A 20,480-nucleotide genomic window follows, 5' to 3' on the forward strand; every position below is an offset into this window, starting at 1 on the left:
ATTTTCGCGGGCGCTTGGGGGAATCTGAAGATTCGCTGCTAGTTGAAGATTTGGATGTAGTACTAACAGAAGACATGTGAGAGACACCATGCTCGCCAGATCCAGATGGCCCCGGAATCTCCAAAGTGTCCACATTGGTTGCTGCTACTGAACTAGACGATTCTCCGGATAATGCCACCTGTTCACCCACCATCTGTCTCTTCCTCAGAACTGACTCCCCCGGTACACCCTGCACCGTTGACGTGCTAGCTACAGCTTCAGAACTGGAAACAGAAATTGTTAACTGGCTGGGAATAGCGAGCTCTGCGGCTGGTGCAGGGGGAGTAGGGGGAGTTTCCACACTATCCGTGGCTGGGGGAACTGGTGGTTTAGGAGGTATGGGAGGGGCCGTGAGTGTGGGGTGGGAAGGGGGAGCTGAAAGGAAAGGGTTATGACTTGTGACAGTGTGCGCATGGGAATACCTAGGCAACCAAGGGCTTGGCGTTGCAAATCCAGATTGCCAGGGGTACTTGTATGGGCTTGGCAGTTGCTGCGCAAGGTTTAAAGATGGTTGCCAATATGATATCTGGATAAAAACAGGTGTTGGCGGGGTATTAAATTGGAACAGTGCTGCCAATGCCAAAGGATTGGGTGTAGGCACCATATTCTGTTGCACACTGGAAGACCATGTGGACTGAACCACAGCAGGGGAGGAAACCACTGCAGGGAAATATGGGGCGGGCTGTGTGTACACCGGCATGTGCATATACTGATGGCTTGTATTGATTGCTGGGAAGACTTGAAAACCCGGCATGCTAGGGTAAAAAGTGCTGACAGGTGGGGTCCTGTGTGCATCTAATGCAGGGGGCTGGGCTGGCATGTTAAGGTATGCTGAAAGTGAGCTGTGTGAGCTCACAATATGCATGACACCAGTATGGACAACAGGTGGCACTACTGCCATGCTTGAAATGGCCCCTGGAGATTGTTGAGGGAACTGAGGCAGTCCTCCCCATCTAAAAAGGTGGCTGCAGACTGCAACAAATCTGGGGCTGCCCTATTTGAAATGGGGGCTACTAGGTGCTGCCTGGCGTGGGGGGGTCGCGACCCCCGCATGAGGGCCCGGGGACCCCCCGTCCGGCACTCTAATTATGGCTGCTGATGATGCCGCCGGGGATGCCCAGTCCCTGGCGCTCGCGTCGCTGAGGTCTGCATCATCTGCAGGCGTCGCTGTCCCGCTACTCGCGGGAACACGCAGGGAGCGGGCGGTGACACAGAGGGCCAGGAAGCATACGCCTCCTTCCCACTCCACGGAGGTAAGAAAGAGCCGGGAGCCAGAGGGTGCGGGTAACGGCAAGGGGGAGGGAGCGGTGCCTCTGTCCCGCTCCACGGCTGAAGGCGAACAGGGGCCGGGCAACGTGGGGGGGGTGTGAAGCAAGCTTGGCTGGTGTGAAAACGGCGCATGAATGCTGCTCCCCAGCTGGAGGTGAGACCTCACTCATGCTGGGGCGGTGGTAACCGGCGGATGTCAGTGCGGGGGGGGGGGGGGTGCTGCCCTTTTAGGCCGGGGCATTGTCATATGTGCTATTGTGTGGTACAAAAGGGAAAACAATTTAGTGTAAGAGGACAGGAGGGGGGATGTTCTCAGCTGTTAAGGGGGTTAACTCTCTGTTTATAGAGAAAGGGAGGATTGGGCAACAATAAAGGAAGTGAAGAAAATAGTTTTGAAAGCAATGCAATGAAATAAACAGAAGGAATTAAAATAAAGGCTGGGAATAAAACAGTATATGGGAAAACAACTTCTGAGGTAACAAAAATCTGACACAGATACTACTCAGCCTAACTTCCAAACCGAAAAGAGGCTGTACCATATTCAAATCTTACCTTAAATAGCCCCTTCAAAGGTGTACGCCCCAAACCCCTCTCATAAGCCAATTCTTTAGACCAATCAATACGAACAGACCAACTAATTTAGCTAGCAACAGGTTCCCAACATCTAACCAATTACAAAAAATTAGGCCACATATTGCTTTGTGCTTATCCAGCCCTCAGCTTAATTTAAGGTTTAATGAAAGATCAGAATCATGCTAATAATAATTTGATAATGATTAAAATATTTGTCTTAGTATTGCATCTACAGGATTGACATGTATACTGCAACTCCATGAGTCAAGATAAGCTGCCTGATTAGTGCTTAATATATAGCTGAATTTTCTTGCGAAATAGATCTTGATATATATATAAGGTGTGCAATATGTGTACAGTATAGAAAATATATATATATATATATATATATATATATATATATTGTCATTTTGGACTTAAGGAGCTTCTCCTTTGTGGTCCCTTTAGTTTTAATGCGCCACAAAGGTTCTGCAGCACCATACAAAGTACATAAACAAATGAACACACAAGAATATGGTTATTGACAGTGCTAAACAATGAGAGACAAGGACATGGTTTATACACATTGCTGCATTGGCGATTATAACACCTAAATAAGCAGCAGGGAGTCAGGAACCAAGTATTTGGTGCCATTGTTGGAATTTAGGAGTAAATGATAGTATGAGTAAGAGGAAATTAAGCATGTGAGGGAAGAGGGCCCTGCTCATGAAAGCTTACATTTTAAAGGGGAGGGGCAGACAGACAGGGGTGACACAGATGGGGTAGACAGTGGGAAAAAGAGAGCATGGAGCATCAGGTTAAAATGAGAGCTGGAAGGCTTTGATGATGAAGTGGGTCTTGAGAGCCCATTTGAAGATTTGTAGAGAGGTAGAGAGTCTAATAGAGTGGGGGAGAGATCTCAAAAGGTGGAAGCAGCACGCAGGGCCATAACTAGCTATGGGTGTCCATTGCTGCTGCACAGAGAGCTCTGTGACTGACCAACCACAGCCCCTGTACCTGTAATGGCACCCTGCATCCAGAATTGGAGATGAAGTGCCACCTGAAACATTCTCTGGATGCTCCAAATGGCAGACTGTAGCCATAACAGCCCCCTGGAGCATCCTGAGGATTCTCCAGGCAGGGCTGTTGCCATGGTCACTGGAGCCCCTGCCCCCATGGCAGGAAATACACTGAGGGGTCATGGCTGGCACCAGGCACCATAACTCAAAGTTATGGCACTCACAGCGTGGGCAACTCTTGCAGACAGAAGTGGGATAAATTAATCAGCTGGCAGAAGAAATGACGTGCATTTGTGGAGCAAGGTGGTTGGGAAGTAGTGTGATGGGAGAGGTCAGAGATGTAAATGGGAGATGAGAGGGTGTGAGATTTGTAAGTAAGTGTGAGAAGCTTAAATTGGGTTCTTAAGGGGGAAGGGGAGCCAGTGTAGGGCTTGTAGGAGAGGGGAGACAGATGTAGCACATTTGGAGAGGTAGATGAGTTGAGCAGCATCAGTGAGGACAGATTGGAGAGGAGGTGATGGAGTCAGGGTGGCCAGATAGGAGTAGGTTACAGTAGTGCAATCTTGAGATGACCAGTGAGAGGATGAGGATCTTAGTAGCATCCAGGGTGAGAAAGGGTCTGATCCTTGATATATTTTTGAGATGGAAATGGCAGTCACACTGTGGGTACAATCATTATGAGGTAGCACAGCCGCATACCTCCCAATATCTGGGAGAATAAAGTCTGGACTCAATTCATGGGCCAAAATGTGCTCCCAAAAAGAGGGCATGGTCCGTGGTTATGGGGCATGGCCTTATATCATCCCCACATTTACTTCATTCTGGGGGCATGCCCAGTGTTCCTCGAGCTGCAGGACTTTCCCCAAGCTCACCCTACCGCATTATATAGATGCCATGTGCATGCCGCTCCCCTCTACTTTCATCACTCTGGGGGTGTGCCCAGCACTGTCAGAGATGATGGGCTTCCATCAGGCTCTCCCTGCAAACACACTGCTTCTTTTTTCATTCTGTTCTGCTACATGCTACACTTCAGCCAATGGTTGGGAAAGAAAGACATTACGCAAAAAGTGTGACCATGCCACCAAAAGCAGTCAATTGGGGGTATGCAGCAGATATAACAGCAAAACAGCACCAGGCAGGGCCACCATCATGGGGGGAGTCCCGGGCCCGGAGAGAGAGGGGGCCGGGTGGCAGCAATGTGGATTTGAGCTGGTCCATTAGCTGCGTTCAGCCTACTGAGTGAGTTATAAACCGCCTGGTTGCAGCTGGTGTCCAGACTGCTAGCAGCGGCGTTTCGAATATGCGGTGCTTGGCTGCCGCCCGCAAGCCAATCGGAGGCTCGGAGCTAATGGGACCGGCAGCCAATCAGGAGAGACTGCAGCGGCCGCTCATGATTGGCTGCCGGTCCGTGAGCTGTGATTGGCTCGCGGCCGGCACTATATGCAAAATGCTGTCTCTATCCTTCCATGCCTGGCTAGCTGCCAGGGCACCAGCTGCAACCAGGGTTATGACTCGCTCAGCGGGCTGAGTGCAGTGCAAGTGGGAACACGGCAACTAGAACAAGGAAGGAAGACCAGATCACCAGAAGTTGGGAGATGCATGCCCTGGACTTTCAAACCTCTGGTGATACGAAGAGACTCCCAACATCCCAAGCAACATAGGGATTGTAGTACCTGTTGGAATACCTTTTTCTATGTACACAACCCTTAGCAAAAAAATCGACTTTTTAAAAGAACTTTTTTTTTCTTTTTAATATGCATAATTGTAATTTATAATTTTTTTTCATCATATTTGTAAATAAACTTAATTGAGAGGTACCAAATGCAGGTCTATAGAGCATTAAAGAAACATACATTTTGCATTATTGAGACAGTGTACTTCTATGCATGTAACCCCATGGTACTTTCAAACATCTTTTCAAATGTTTTTTTTTTTATAAATAAACTAAGGACAGATTTTTTGCACCAATATATGCTTTTTATATTTTTATTTACATGGATTATGACAGGGTTCCCTCAGTCCAGCCAGCCTTCCATGTGCTCTCCTATATTTATGTATTTGCATAGTTTCATATATTAGATGATAGATTGATATGTTATATAATAATACCAACCCCCACAGCCCAAACTTTAAGAATTTTTAAACTGGTTTATGGACCAATTGATGCCCAACCCCCACTGTAGCTCAATCCACATTATCCACAACTCTGTCTACATTGCCCCCCGAAAACTCTCCCTTCCCTGGGGGGCCCTGTCTATTTTGTCAGTACCGGGCCCCACAATTCCTGAAGGAAGCCCTGGCACCAGGTAAATGCACTAAACTACAGATTTATATGTAATAATTTCCCACATTATATTGCAGTAACTCTTGTCTGCTTTCTGTTTAGATCCCACAGACGTGCTGCTAATATGTGATCAGGAACCTGATAAAGGATTCATTGAGAGCAATAATAATAGGAAGCTTCTCATTCTCACTGAGGAAGAAATAGACGCGAGTGGATTATATGGATCAATAGAACCAAAGACTGAGCCAGCCAGGAAAAAAGTAATGGCTAAAGTAAAGGGGATACAAGAGCTACGAGGTAATGTGCATTAATATCTACAGTACAGTACATTGCAGTACATGAAGAGAGAGCTGGGCAGGGAATGATACAATTCTGTTACACTAACTCAGGGATGGGTTTGTCTCAGATTATTCTGATAGCATCAGCTCTACATGGGGGTAACTTCCTGTCTGGTCAGTAGCAGCTTCCTCCTTTTGTCACATACATTCTCCAACACATGCATATACATGCACATACACATACATGTGCACACACAGACACACATGGGCACATGCCCCCTCTGAATGATCCTTCATCTTACACACTGGAATATCAGAGAGATCCTCCCTCCCTGTACCGTATCTCAGTCACCTGCACAGTCCTCTGATACCTACCACATGGCACAGACACAGGGAGCTGCACAGACACAGACAGGAGACGGATCTTGTCCCTATTCTGCATAAAGCGTCAGTGTATCATCCTGCCACAGGGAGACTAACAAGGAGAGAAACTGCCCCTAAGCAGATACTTGGGGCCAAACGTAATAGGTAGTCAGTTTTAGTAACATTACAAACTCGCAATTTCTCGCACTTTTAAAAAGTGGGAGTTTGTACTGAAACTCGCAAATTCAATAGCCTGCGAACTTTTCAGCTCGAGGCTACTGCATTTGCGAGTGCAGGCGAGTTTAGGACAATGTAAACTGACACCTTTTAATGCGAGTAGCATAAAAAGGTACGAGTTTTAGAGAAGCCATCAAAGATCAGTGAGATCCGTGATGGCTTCTGTGTGTGTGTAAAAAAAAAAAACATGCACCCCCTCCCCAAAAGCATAACCAGCCCTGGGCTTTATAAAGCCTGTTCTGGTTCTAAAAATACAGGGGCCAAAATGCATAGGGGGCCTCTGTATATTAAGAACCAGCACAGGGCTTTGTTGAGCTGGTCCTGGTTGTGGAAAATCAGGGGACAAAACGAGTAGGGGTCCCCTGAAAATTCCACAACCAGCACCAAACTCTGTCTAGCGGGGGGATAATGCCACAGCCAGGGAAAACCTTAATGACACACACTTGTGCCCCATCATTGAAGGGGCCGCCAGCCAATCAGGGAGCATCTCCGTTGGAGCAGCTCCCTGATTAGCTAAATGCGGCCAGCCTGTGTCTCCCATAGACTTCTTTGGTGAGAAATCCCCATTGAAGTCTATGGTGGGAGCTACTACATCGTAACCGTAAGATTAATTGAGGTTAATCTTGTGGTTACATCAATGATACAATGTTGCGACATTGTATCAGTGATGTTACCACAAGATTAACCTGAGGTAACCTTTGCCTACATGCAAGTGACCCATTACCAACCAGTTACACTAATTCTGCCACAAGAAAAAACTTAGTTATTTGTGACTCTGAACTTATCATTTTATTTATTACCCATTATTATGTAGCACAAGCTTATTCTTCAGCTCTTAATAGAGAATATACAGCCATTCACATACCTTCACAGTGTCCGGTCATGCTACTAGGATGCTGGTTGGTGGATGACTCTGGCCATAGACCAATCACAGTGCTGGCTTGCCTCCTCTCACTGATTGGTACATGGCTGGAGCTATCCATCAGAGTGCAGGAAGCTGCACAGAGCAATGACGAGGAACCAAAGGCACAAAGAGTCATTGTATTGGGTCGCCCCATACATCTGAGGTCTAATTTTAAGAGGTGGGATTGTTATCTTGGCCATTATTTTAAATAAGTGGGGAGACAGATCTGAGAAATCATTTTATATTAAATATGGGGCATTTATATCTGGGAAATGATGATCTAGACGATAGGAATAGGAGAGGTTGCAGACAGTGGTGTAACTATGATAGGTGCAGGGTGTGTGGTGCACACAGACTCCTGGGTCCAAGGGGGCCCACACACCACACACACTGCACACATGCATTAGAGTCACCTCTACAGAGTCTGGCGTCAGCACTGCAGACATCACTGGGAGAATGGGGCAGCTGCCATGTTTCTGGAGATTGGAGCATGTGCAGTAGAGAAATCAGTAAGAACGTGACACAGGCGGCATGTTCACAGGAAGATGAAGGAAAAAATTATACTTTTAGCGCATCTCTTACATCAAATGTATACTCTAAATGACCGTATTGAATTACATTTTTATTAAACCAATCCTGGGAAAATGACAGTGGTAATAAAAAAGCTGGTTTTATTAATTGCAAAAGCATTATAAATGCCTATGGATATAATATATAGAAACTCAATCCAATTAATTTCCTAATACCTGTATACAATAACAATGAGAAAGACAAAAAAACAACCAGGACAAAACAACAAAGACATGCCCTGCAAAACAGTTTATATGCACTTTATGTGCGAATCAATGGGTGTATGCAAATATTCAATAGGTTAATGTCCAATGTCCAGAAAAGGTCATAGCCAGTGTTTATCCCTGGAATAAAAGATTAGTCTCAATACAACCTTAGAATAACAAATGAACTCGCCCTGCCGTCTCCCAGTGGAGATGAAATCAATGATAATCGTATCCAGATAGATTCTGCTCCTAAGCAAATCAGAAGCCGGGACGTATTCCCCTTCAGTCCTGGTCCCAGGTCAGTTGTATACCTGAGTATAGGAGGAGAACCAAAGGTCTGACAACTGACTTACTACGCTAGTGTTCCTGATGTCTAAACGATCAGGGTAGGAATCGATGGCTCCTGAGTTATGCGTTTCGCCTGTCATGCAGGCTTTTTTAAGATTGTGGAGTGTTTGATCCTCAGTGGACTCGCTCCTTTTAGCTCTGTATGGCAGCTGGATACAATTTCAGGCATCAAGTAACTTCTGACCTTCTCTGTAGTTTACAATATAGATTCCCCTCTTATTAGTTAAACCACATTCTCCTATGTGATGTCACTTCCAGTAGACAAAAAAGGATGGGCCTCTGCACTAGTTTGTAAATTGAATCTGATCAAAACCCCATACTGTATACTTTTAGATTGTTTATAACATTCAATAATGGGAGTGTTGCCAGCGACAACTGTAATAACTATTGGAAACTTGTAGAGGAAGAAAATGTTGACCTTAGAAGGGGCACTTGTATAAGATATAACTTTTATTGTATCATTTAAAATGGCGACAAAGTGAAATATGGTGAGAATAGCACAGTTAGTAATGAATTATGTGCAATATAAAGACATCTGTAAATAATAGATTTCTACTATGTCACTTTATTTCTTTCTAACCTTAGTCTGTGTATAGGTGTGAGGTAATATTCTTCATGTAACAATTCAAATTGGTATATCTTAGGTAAGTGTATTCAATTACCCAAAACTACAGTATACATGTGCAGTAACCCCTTTCCGGACAAATTATTCCATCTTACCATCCATATAATCAGAGAACTCATTATACTGATATCTGACTTACTCTAGGAGTGTTGGTAACATGATTAATTTATTTTTGTAACATGTGGATTTATACCAAATATGCACCATATACTCACCTTTATCACAATTGAACAGGTGAATTAACATTTAAGAAAATATTTGTTTTTTACTTGAACCTAATCAAGAGCTTATGGCCGGTATCCAATTAGCTCCGAAAAATTTTCGGACGCAAAAAATGTTTTTTTTTTACCAATTTTTTTTCGTGGTATCCAATTAAACCTGTTTTTTATGTCCGAAAATGTTCTGTTTTTCTCACAAAAACACATAGGATCGGCGAAAAGTCGCAGACCTATGTATTTTCACTGTTGCGATCAGGAGAAAAATGGCTTCGTATAAGTGCCAGCATCGGGGCTAATTGGATAGCCCCTGCAGAGTTAATTAGCCGCAGTAATTTAACATGGCTAATTGGATACCTGCCTAAATCTGATAAAATCCGATAATTAGCATACTCTATGTAAACCAGCAATGACTTTACGTCCTCTGCGTGATCGCAGTGCAATCGCAGTTGTCAGTACACGCACTGTTGCGCAACAATTGGCCGACTGCATTCGCTTTTGCATTAGTGATCCTTGCTGAATCTGACCCATAGTCCAGATAAGATCTGGTAATTAATTGGTGGGTTTGGAGTGAATTCTCAAATCTGACTATTGGTATTACACTCCTGTGCATTAATATTATCTATATATATATAGGATGATATGATGGAATTTGGCAAATAAACAGGAATATATAGGTAATTGCATACAGTTACCTAAGATAGTAGTTCCAGAGTCTAGTAGCAACTGCTCCGCGAGAGAGGAGGGGGCCAGATGGAGAATGCACATGTGCTCCCTCCTCTCACACTAATGCTGGTTGCTGATTTGCTGCATGAATTTTAGTAGGAGGAGTCAGAGGTGTGGTTTTGTAGCTGGTCAGATTTACATAATGATTTGATTTTTAACAAGGAAACAGACCTTAGACCTAATATACTGTATATATACAGCGGGTAAAATAAGTATTGAACACATCATATTTCTCAGTAAATATATTTGTATTGGGGCTATTGTAAGGAAATTTTCACCAAATGTCAGCAACCACCCATGCAATCCACACATGCAAAGACATTAAACCATAGATGTCCATAAACTAAGTTATATGTAATAATGTGAAATGACACAGAGAAAAAGTATTGAACTCGCTTACTGAAATCTATTTAATACTTTGTACAAAAGTCTTTGTTGGTAATGACAGCTTCGAGACGCCTCCTGTATGGAGAAACTAGTTGCATGCATTGCTCAGGTGTGATTTTGGCCCATTCTTCCACACAAACAGTCTTCAAATCTTGAAGGTCCCGTGGCCTCTTCTATGAACTCTGGGCCTGATTCAGACCCGCTCGCGAGCGCTGAGCGCTCACAAGCGGGTCGATGTTGGCCAAGTGCACATGCGCATGAGGGAGCCGGCTCCATCGTGCGCATGCGCGAGACCCGCATAGTGACGGGCAAGCGGTCGCTATGGGTCTCGCTACAAAGGGGGCGTGCTGATGTTGAGTGACAGCACACCCCCTTTGGTGGGCGTGCCTGGGGCGTTGCTGCCCAGACAGAGGTGTTCCCATGGGAACGCCTACCGTCTAGGGCCGGCCCCACTGACATCACAAATGATGTCAGTGGGAGTGCTTTTGGCTCTGATAGAGCCAAAAGCACTCCAGGGATTGCGGCAGAAGAGACCCTACCACAAGGGTCTCGTCGCAAGCCCGATGGTCGCGATGGTCTTGACCATCGCAACCATCTTTTTGGCCGCTCGCTATAGCTGTGGGTGGTCACCCACAGCTATGCGAGTGGCCAGGAGGCCGCTCTAAAAAAAGAGAGGGAGGGCACTGATTCAGAGCGAGCGCTCTGCAAGAGCGTCCGGCTCTGAATCAGGCCCTCTGATCTTTAGTTCTTTCCATAGATTTTCAATTGGATTCAAGTCAGGTGATAGGCTCGGCCATTCTAGCAGTTTTATTTTCTTTCTCTAAAATCAATTGAGAGTGTCCTTGGCTGTGTGTTTGGGATCATTGTCTTGCTGACATGTCCACCCTCGTTTCATCTTCTGCATCCTGGTAGATGGCAGCAGATTTTTATCAAGAATGTCTCGGTACATTATTCCATTCATCCTTCCTTCAACCTTATGAAGTATGCCAGTACCGTATGCTGAAAAACAGCCCCACACCATGATGTTCCCACCTCCAAACTTCACTGTTGGTTTGGTGTTTTTGGGGTGATGTGCAGTGCCATTTCTCCTCCAAACATGGTGTGTATTATGGCATCCAAGAGTTCAATTTTGGTCTCATCTGATCAGACTATACTCTCCCAGTATTTCACAGGCTTGTCCAAATATTGTGCAGTAATCTTGAAACAAGCTTCAACATGCTTTTCTTCAGCAATGGAGTCAGGCATGGTGAGCGTGCATACAGGCCATGGCGGTTGAGTGCATTACTTATTGTTTTCTTTGAAACAATTGTACCTGCTAATTCCAGGTCTTTCTGAAGCTCTCCACAAGTGGTCCTTGGCTCTTGGACAACTCTTCTGATAATTATTTTCACTCCTCAGAAATCTTGTCAGAAATCTTGCGAGGAGCACCTGGTCGTGGCCGGTTTATGGTGAAATTATGTTGTTTCAACTACTGGTTAATGGCCCAGTGGGATTATGGCCCCATCATTAGATGTTCTTTGTGTGACACCTTGGTAATAAGTAGGGATGTGCAGGCTCGGATAGGTTCGAGTTTGCACGTTGAGTTCGGATTTTTCCCTCCAAAAAAACGGAACTCAGAACGAGGCAAAACGTCATCTTGCATGGACGAACATCATCATTCCTGGTCAAAAGTCCAGGAATGATGATGTTCGTCCATGCAAGATGACGTTTTGCCTCGTTCAGAGTTTCGTTTTTTTGGAGGGAAAAATCCGAACTCAACGTGCAAACTCAAACCTATCCGAGCCTGCACATCCCTAGTAATAAGACACCTTTTCATAGGCCCCATCAGTTGGGACTGAACCAGCTTATATTAATTTGCACTGATAATGGGTAAGTTTGTCTTACTTTGATATTTTTTATGTAGATGGTGTGGTCACATACCAAGGGCACCCCAGATGGTTGAGCGCTGTGGATTGAGCCTGTCATTTATTTAAATTTTGTGGTCACACTGGCTAGGGCACCCTGTTTTTCAAATGTAAGAAACTTTTTTCTTTTTTCAGGTGCTTATTAACTGATAGCCCTGGGTGTGGTCCTGTCTCTTTAAGGCAGGACCCAGTTTCATGTTTAAAATGTATGCAAGCTTGAGCCCAAGTTGGCAGATCAAGTTCATTTATCTGAGAATCAGTGTAGGGACTGGCTAGATGGGAATGACCGTGAAGCGGTGGTCAGCTTAACAAAGTATTGCAATATTTTGGAATCAACATTCCCTATGTTCAATGGAGTTACAGTTTGAAAAGCTTGTGAGTGCCGAGTTTGTATGATACTTTTTATGTAGATGGTGTGGTCACATACCAAGGGTAAAAATAAGTACTGAGGTTAAATTTGGGGTATATGAAAATGTGTACTAGCATATTGTGATGTCTCAAAGTAAATATTTTAAAAATAAATTCACCTGTTGTAGCCTCGTGCAATCTCAAAAACACCTGTCCCATCCATATAGCCCCCCAAAGTACCAGGCCCCCCACTTTTACCCATTTTCCAACACTTTTTACATTTTTGCCCCAAAAATGGCATGTCATATTTGGGGTGTTTTAAGGGTTTTTTTTTACTCTATTTTGACTGATTAGTCATTAAGGGGGGTGTCCAAAGGGTTTTGGATCAAAACCCCATATTTGTACCCCAAAATAACAGTTTTGCACTTCCCATTGCCTGCCTATAGGTGGAGAAACTTTTTTGCCTATCCTTCCATGTAAAGTTTCCGCGTAGGCGAAAATGTCGTGGAATTAAGTATGGAGAAAAGTTAAAAACAGGCGAAAAGTGCAAATCAGCTAAAACCTTTCTCCAAACGGCACTTTTCACGGCTAACTGAATAACTGAAGGGAGGAGTTGGGGGACAATGTAAAAGACAGTTCTATTCAGGTTTGTTATCAACAATGAATCCTTTTCAGCATCTTTACATAACTCACAGATGGCAAGTCTATTTATCTATTTTGGAGCTTACAGAGGAAGATAAAGAGGAAGATAACTAGTGGTGCTAATCTAAATAGGTCTGTTTTTCTATTAAAATTGAACTATAGCAAGTACTCTCTGGGAAACTATTTATCCATTGAAAGTAGTACTTAAATATACATTTTAGTACAGTACAATGTTTTCACTGAGCCTCCAAATAATATATCAGCACATCACAACAATACCGTCTAGCTACTTTATATGGTAAATAAGTTACAATGTTGTTCAGCAAACTCAGTGGAAATTGATAGAATGTAACGATTACAACTACGGTACAGCCAGGCATCTGCAGACTGTGGACAATATCTGACTCCTGCACATTCAGGGTATCATCACCACTTGAAAGGAGGATACGTCATAAAAGTTGGGCTTCCAAAGCCAAAACATTCAAAACGATACTTGGAGGATACAAACATTGTTACTAACAGTTAGAAGATCCTTTATATCTATGACTAAATAGTAAAAGGGTGACTATGAAATAATTTGAACAGTTTACTGGTAACATTTTAAGTATAATGCTAATGTGCATAGTTTAGAGAACTGTGGGTCTCATTCAGAGCCGCTCATAAGCAGCCGCTCGTTTGTTCCGAGCGATGTTCGCACAACTGCGCATGCGTACAGTTTGTAATACGCATGCGTGAACCAGTCAGTGCAGCCGAAAATCGTGTGCTCGCTAAATAGCGAATGCCTGCTAATTTGAGTGACAGGATGAGGCGTTAGTGGGTGGTAACAGGGGAAGGTGCTTGAAAACGGGGAGTGGAGATCAGAACGCAGGCGTGCCTAAAGGTCAAAACGGGCGTTTTATGGGTGTGCATAATTAATACAGCAGCGTCATTGACCACATCACTGGGTTATTTTATAGTCAGAACTGCTCGCAAGATTGTGGTAGGAAAAACCAACCACAAGAATAGCGAGCAGTTCATATGCCGTTCGATGTACTCGATTAATCTAATAAATAGCGGACATGACGTATGATGCGAGCGGCCAGGGGGCGTATTTTTCAAAAAAACAACCGCATGTTTTGTTCGCTAGTTCAGACATAGAGGCGTCAACAGACCGCAAAGAGTGAACGGTTCATTTGAATAGCCACCCCCTTTTCCTGAACGAGCGTCCGGCTCTGAATCAGACCCTGTGTAGACAATATCAGTAGTAAACATTAAAGGTAAAAAAAGAAAACGGTTATAGTTATAGTAAAACTTATAGGTACAGAGTATTGTGTAAATTTATGCTTATGTAAATTTCAGAGTGACAATATGTGTAGATGACATGTATTCATTGTAAGGTAACTTGAATGCTGTTAATAATATAATTTATTAAGAATGGAAATAATGCACACTATCGAGAAAAATTGGTGTGGTTATTTGTTTGAGAATATTTCAGGTTTCACATACTATCACACTACATATATTCCCTATTTGGAAATGAAGAATAAAATATTACTGTAAATGGAATAGAGGAGCTTCATATAATATATTTTGGTAGGTTTTCCCAAGTAGGCCCATACCATGTGTACCATTTAATGGGAGCGGGAGGTTAAAGGGTAGATTATAAACAACATTTGAAATCCTTGGAGTTAGTAACCTAGTGTCCCTTTTTAGAGACTGAAAGGAGGGTTACACTAAACACACTCACACATACCTTCTCCCCTGTAATTGGTCCTCTTGTCCAGTAGAAATCCCAGGGTTTTCCTAAAGAAATGTAAATACTCACCTATCTCCCGGCACAGGTCTGTCCTCTTTTCCAGTAGAGTCCCGGCCTTGGCAAAATAACCACCCGAATAGCCCGGATCCCTCAGATACTGTAGATATGTATGTGTTTCCACAAAGATCTCTAACCCCGGTAAATGACAGAGCCCACATGGGTTACATCATTTGCTGGGCCGCCAGCCAATCAGAGGCCTTTCTAGAGTAAGCGGCCACTGATTTTCTGTAAGCCACATGGCTGTCAATCAAGTGTACCTGGAAAAATGTATGCTGTTTTGAAGGCAAAAGGTGGTCACACCAAATATTGAGTTAATTTAGATCTCTCATCTGTTCATTCACTTTACATTTTGTTAATTGAGAAAAAAACACTTTTTTAGAGCATTCCTACTTCATAGCATTTGTTCCACAACCGCTTAAAACTTTTGCACAGTATTGTATATATATATATATATATATATATATATATATATATATATAAATCACAGGGGCTCTGTACTCACCATAATAACTAATAATAATAATAATAATAATAATAAACATAATAAACAGTGGGGTTTTAGTTCATGAATTGATCAATGCATTTAAGCTTGCAGCCCATCGTCACAGGACCCCACTTTACTGCAAGTCCCTACTCTAACATGTCTAGTTAATGTGATGGCTATGTCCATGTTATATTTCTGAGCAATAGAGTAGGGACTTGCAATAAAGTGGGGTCCCGTGACGCAGGCTTCAAGCTTAAATGCATTGATCAATTCACGAACTAAAACCCCACTGTTTATTATGTTTATTACTATTATTATTATTATTATTATTATTATTATTATTATTATTAGATATTATGGTGAGTGCAGAGCCCCTGTGATTTCTATTTAAACAATGTGGTCACATGCCATGTTGCACCCCAAATCTAGGAATGTGAGTGCCGTGGATTAGTGCTTTATATATATATATATATTTATTTTTTTTTATTTTATTTTTTTTTATTTTTTTATTTTTTTACAAAATGCAAAGTGAATGAACAGAAGAGAAATATAAATCAAATCAGTATTTGGTGTGACCACCCTTTGCCTTCAAAACAGTATAAATTCTTAAATTCTTCTAGGTACACTTGCACACAGTTTGTGATGGAACTTGGCAGGGAGCTTGTGTTCCAAACATCTTGGAGAACTAACCATAGATCTGTGGATGTAGCTTGCTCAAATTCTTCTGTCTCTTCATGTAATCCCAGACAGACTTGATGATGTTAAGATCAGGGCTCTGTGGGGGTGCAAACACAATTCTTGGTAAATCCCTGTGGTATATTTACTAAAGTGCGGATTTACATAATAATGTTGATGTTGCCCATAGCAACCAATCAGATTCTAGCTATTATCTTCTAGAAGGTGCTAGTTAAGTGTTAAGTACAGTAGGATCTGATTGGTTACTAAGGGCAACTCTCACTTTATTATATATACAGCTTAGTATGCGGAGATCTATAGGAGGTTCCATTTATAAATATATTCTATTTTTACATTTTACTAAACGCTGCAAGACTTTGTGACTATGTAATAGGAGTTGTTATTACAAGTCCAGAAAGACTGACCTTTCCGCATTGCTTGCAGCATTATAATAGGAGTTAGTAAGGTGTTGGCGTTAGCCATATTACAGCCAATGTAAAACAAAGACACAGATAGTGTGTGTTATGTGAATGTGTGTATTGGGTAACTATCAGCTTTTGAATATCCCCAAAGAAGGGGATAATAAGCAATATAGTATATGCAAATGTATTATTTCCATAACGATGTCGGGACAGTTACTGAAATGTCTAAGGAGGAAAGTTGCTAATTACGTGGCTAAGCCGAACAAAGAGATAATTTACTATATTTTGTTTAAAGGAGCAGCTTGATTAGTGTACAACTGTAGCTATGTATATATATATATATCCATCTATCCAAGTGGGTATTCAAATTCCTAATTGTAATATATTGTATATTGGGTATTGTCTTTTATCTGAACCCTCTTGATATCCTTCAATACAATAATCTTACTGTATTGAGTAAGTCCTTTCCAGTCACTGTTATATTATTGATTTGTTGGGTGGGGGAGACATATTCTACAACACCATTGCATTGAACCAGGGGGGGTATCGGGAGTTGCCCAACAACAATAAGACTTGGTGGAGGCCCTGCCAGAAATAGAGAAGAAGCAGGTATTACATTGTCATAAAACTGGCACAGCGGGCTGGGCTACAGAAGATTATAGATGGCATTCTAGTAGCAATAGGTTGTAACCCCCTGATCTAATGAATGGTGAGGTTTCTGTTTGATATTTAATATTAATGAATTACTGTGTGTATTACTTTACTTGCTTGGCACTTCCAGTTGTTTTAACCAGTTTCTCATTTCTTCTTACAGGAATATTTCCAGTTATCCCTAATTGGGTAAGTGACTATTGTGCAGCAATGCCACCTGCATGTGATACACTGTCCTGGGTGCTTGGGATCGGGGGATTTCTGCACAAGCTTCTATATTTTCTATATTTTCTATTTCATCTTTTTTTTTTCAACTATAATGTGGAGAATTATAGCATAGATTAAATATTATAAACCACATGTAAAGATGCGCTGACTTTCTCTACCCAGTCCTTACAGTAGTTGCAGGGGAAATGCTTGGTGATAATATCTGTATATAGAACATCATAACCAAACAGCAGGAATTGATTACTACAACTACTAAAGCTCGGTGTGTGACAGATGTAATAACTATGCACATGGGCCATAATCTGTATAATCATGTATCTGTGCTCTGTAGAGTATATTGTACCTACCAATCATATCAATGTCATTGGGACAGTCCCGATTTAAAGTGTCTTTCCCACAATTTACACATACTTTACATCCCGATTCACGGCCGGTGCTATCCCTGCTGCATAGAGAGGAGTCTAGTGCCAATGTATTTTTAGGCTAAATGCGTTCCATGTGCATTACACCCCCGGAGCGTAATATGGCCATCCCCCGTTACAATTTGGCAGCTGGGAGATGAGCTGAAGCGTACAATACATACACTGATTATTACATCTTCCTTTATCACCGGTTCTCATTAGTAAATATAAGCAGCTCTCACATCACCAACTGCTCCGTGTACAAGGGGCAAAATCAGTCCATATTTTAAAAGACCCATCCCCATTAATTTTATTTGAATGGTTATAGGTTTGGTTTAAAGGCAACCAGAGCTTGATCATCCTATTTTGATAAAGGACTGTGCTCCCTCTATATGTTCCGTGTTTTATTATTTGCATGTTGGCCATGTTACATGGTGACACTATGAGCAGATCTAGGTAGCTTTAGTAATATAGAGAACTGTGAGTGGGCAGCATCAGTGCATCCAGTATAGAGCAAGAAGTTCTGTGCATTTGATCAATGAATGACCTTTGCAGCACTTTAGATTTCCATACATCCTCTATATGGGTAGAAAGTCATTGATAATAGTGACTGACACTCTGCTTTGATTTGACCCCACAATTTATACAGCCCAGTGCACTGTGGCTGCTCCCTCCACTATGTCCTGAATCACAGAGCACCAGATAGCCTAGGATGGCTCCATTATATACTCCCCCCAATGCTACACTGTAATGCATGACCTCATTTATTTGTAAATGTCCTATCACCATTATGGGTCAATAGAACCCCACCAGCTTGTTCATCCTAAGGGAAGGATATACTAAATATCGCATTTATATTGTGTTGATATCATGGTAATATCGCAGAGCATTGTAGATCTTCCAGCAGCCATTGCAGATAGCGGGATTTTAAAGCATCCTTGTCACGGTCTGCAGTTCCTCCTCCTTGCCTCTGGTGTCGCTCTTGCCTGAGGTCTCTCGAGCATGTTCCACCCTGGCTAGTCTTTGATTGCAGCCTGATTACATAATCAGGCAGCTGTGGGTGCACATGGGGTACTGCCTATTTATCTCCACAGAACTGAGCAATCTGTGCCAGGTCATTAAGTCTACCAGGGATGTAGTTATGTCACAATCCCGATGGCAGAATGTCGGCTAGGGATTATTGATAGGCGTCAAAATACTGAAGCCTATCATAATCCCATTGGTTGAATCCAGGACAACACGGGACTGAACAAGGTAAGTATGGTCTGCGTGTCCTCATAGCCGCGTAGGTTTAGGGCATCCCAGGGGAATTTAGGGATGGGTACCCCCAAGGGGAGGGTTAGGGGTAGGCTAGGGGAAGGGGGAGTTAGGGTTAGGCACCCCTGGGGGGAAGGTTAGGGTTAGGCACCCCCCAGGAGGGTTAGGTTTAGGCAACCCACGGGGAGGGTTAGGGTTAGGCACTAAGGGGGAGGTTAGGGTTAGTCACTCCCCAGGAGGGTTAGGTTTAGGCAACCCACAGGGGAGGTTAGGGTTAGGCACTAAGGGGGAGGTTAGGGTTAGGCACCCCTAAAGGAGGGTTAGGGGGGGGAAAGGGGAGGGTTAGGTACTTAACTTACCTCCGTCGGTCTTGTCCATTTGGCCTGCCGGTGTTGGTATTTCATCTGCCGGACTCAAGTCCTGCGGTATAACATACCAATTCCATCTACCTCTGTGACTGTGCTCCAGGTACCCATTCCCAGATAGTCTCTGCCTGTTTACTACCTTGGATCCTGGCTCGCTACAACCAAGTTTTCTCCTGGTTCCCTGTGTAAGATTTCTCCACTAATGTCACTGTAGTGTTAGCTACGTTTCAGGTATAGTCATCTTATTGCATTGTGTCAGGTAACGATCACAATCATATTAAAGCATATTAGCACATATTAAGGCAAAAAGTTTTTGCCTTGATAAAACTTAATGTGAAACGTAAGTCGGCGTTCCCAGAGTTAACATGTGCTAAAATGCTGTGAGATGATTGTGATCGTTCCCTAACACAATGCAATAAGATGACTATGCCTGAAACGTAGCTAGCACTACAGTGACATTAGGTAAGCAAACCTTGTACTTAGCTAACCCAGACTTGTACATAGATGTTTAACCAGATAGATTGGAGCCTGCAATTACCGCACATTCCATCGCGGCAGCAACTCCAGCAAGCCGGAGCTTATTACTGAATATAGCCGCTCACAAACCACACATCAGACACACAGTCTGTGGGTCTTATGGTATCATGGCTACTACTCTAATAAGTCGGGGGGGTGATTACTTACTAACAGACGTACATCAGTCACTCAGTCTGCGAGCCTTAATGATAACAGCCATGTGCTATTAACACTCTTTTAAGTATACATTCCGGCTCCCATGTGGGTGAGTTATACTATCTCTGTTAAATGAGATGTCCCCACACAGATTGTGAACCGGTTAGACTACGAGGGTTAGCAACCAAAAGTCAGAATAGTGTGATAATTATTACTAATGAAAGAGAAGGTCTCTTGGAATATAGTTAATTGACATCAATTTAAGCTACATTATTAGGAATATTGTAGCAGTCCTGGGATAGCAGAACAATCGCTGAATTATAATTGTAAAGAGTTCCTGGCACACATACAACCTATAAGAGCCTATATATATTACAATTTATTCATGAATGGCATTTTAGAGGTTGTTAAAATGTTGTGCAGAAATAATGCTACAGATTTATAAGGTAGTCCCTTATTAAATTACATTCTCAGCGATAGAGCACAATATAAATCATACACCACCAAAAGTTTGTACTGTATATGGGGTTTAAATACTTTATTCTCCCATTTAACAATAGAGCTTGAGAATCATATACGCCAATCAGAGCAGAATTATCCACCGTACTATACTG

At 42.7% G+C, this 20,480-nt stretch overlaps 1 pseudogene; it reads left to right on the forward strand.

The window, feature by feature from the left end:
• The window catches only part of LOC148481846 (uncharacterized), a 280,901-nt pseudogene that overhangs the window by 65,142 nt on the left and 195,279 nt on the right, over positions 1-20,480 (forward strand).

The sequence above is a fragment of the Taudactylus pleione genome, unplaced genomic scaffold (genome assembly GCF_031769625.1).
Source record: "Taudactylus pleione unplaced genomic scaffold, aTauple2 ptg000559l, whole genome shotgun sequence".
NCBI classification, from domain to species: domain Eukaryota; kingdom Metazoa; phylum Chordata; class Amphibia; order Anura; family Myobatrachidae; genus Taudactylus; species Taudactylus pleione.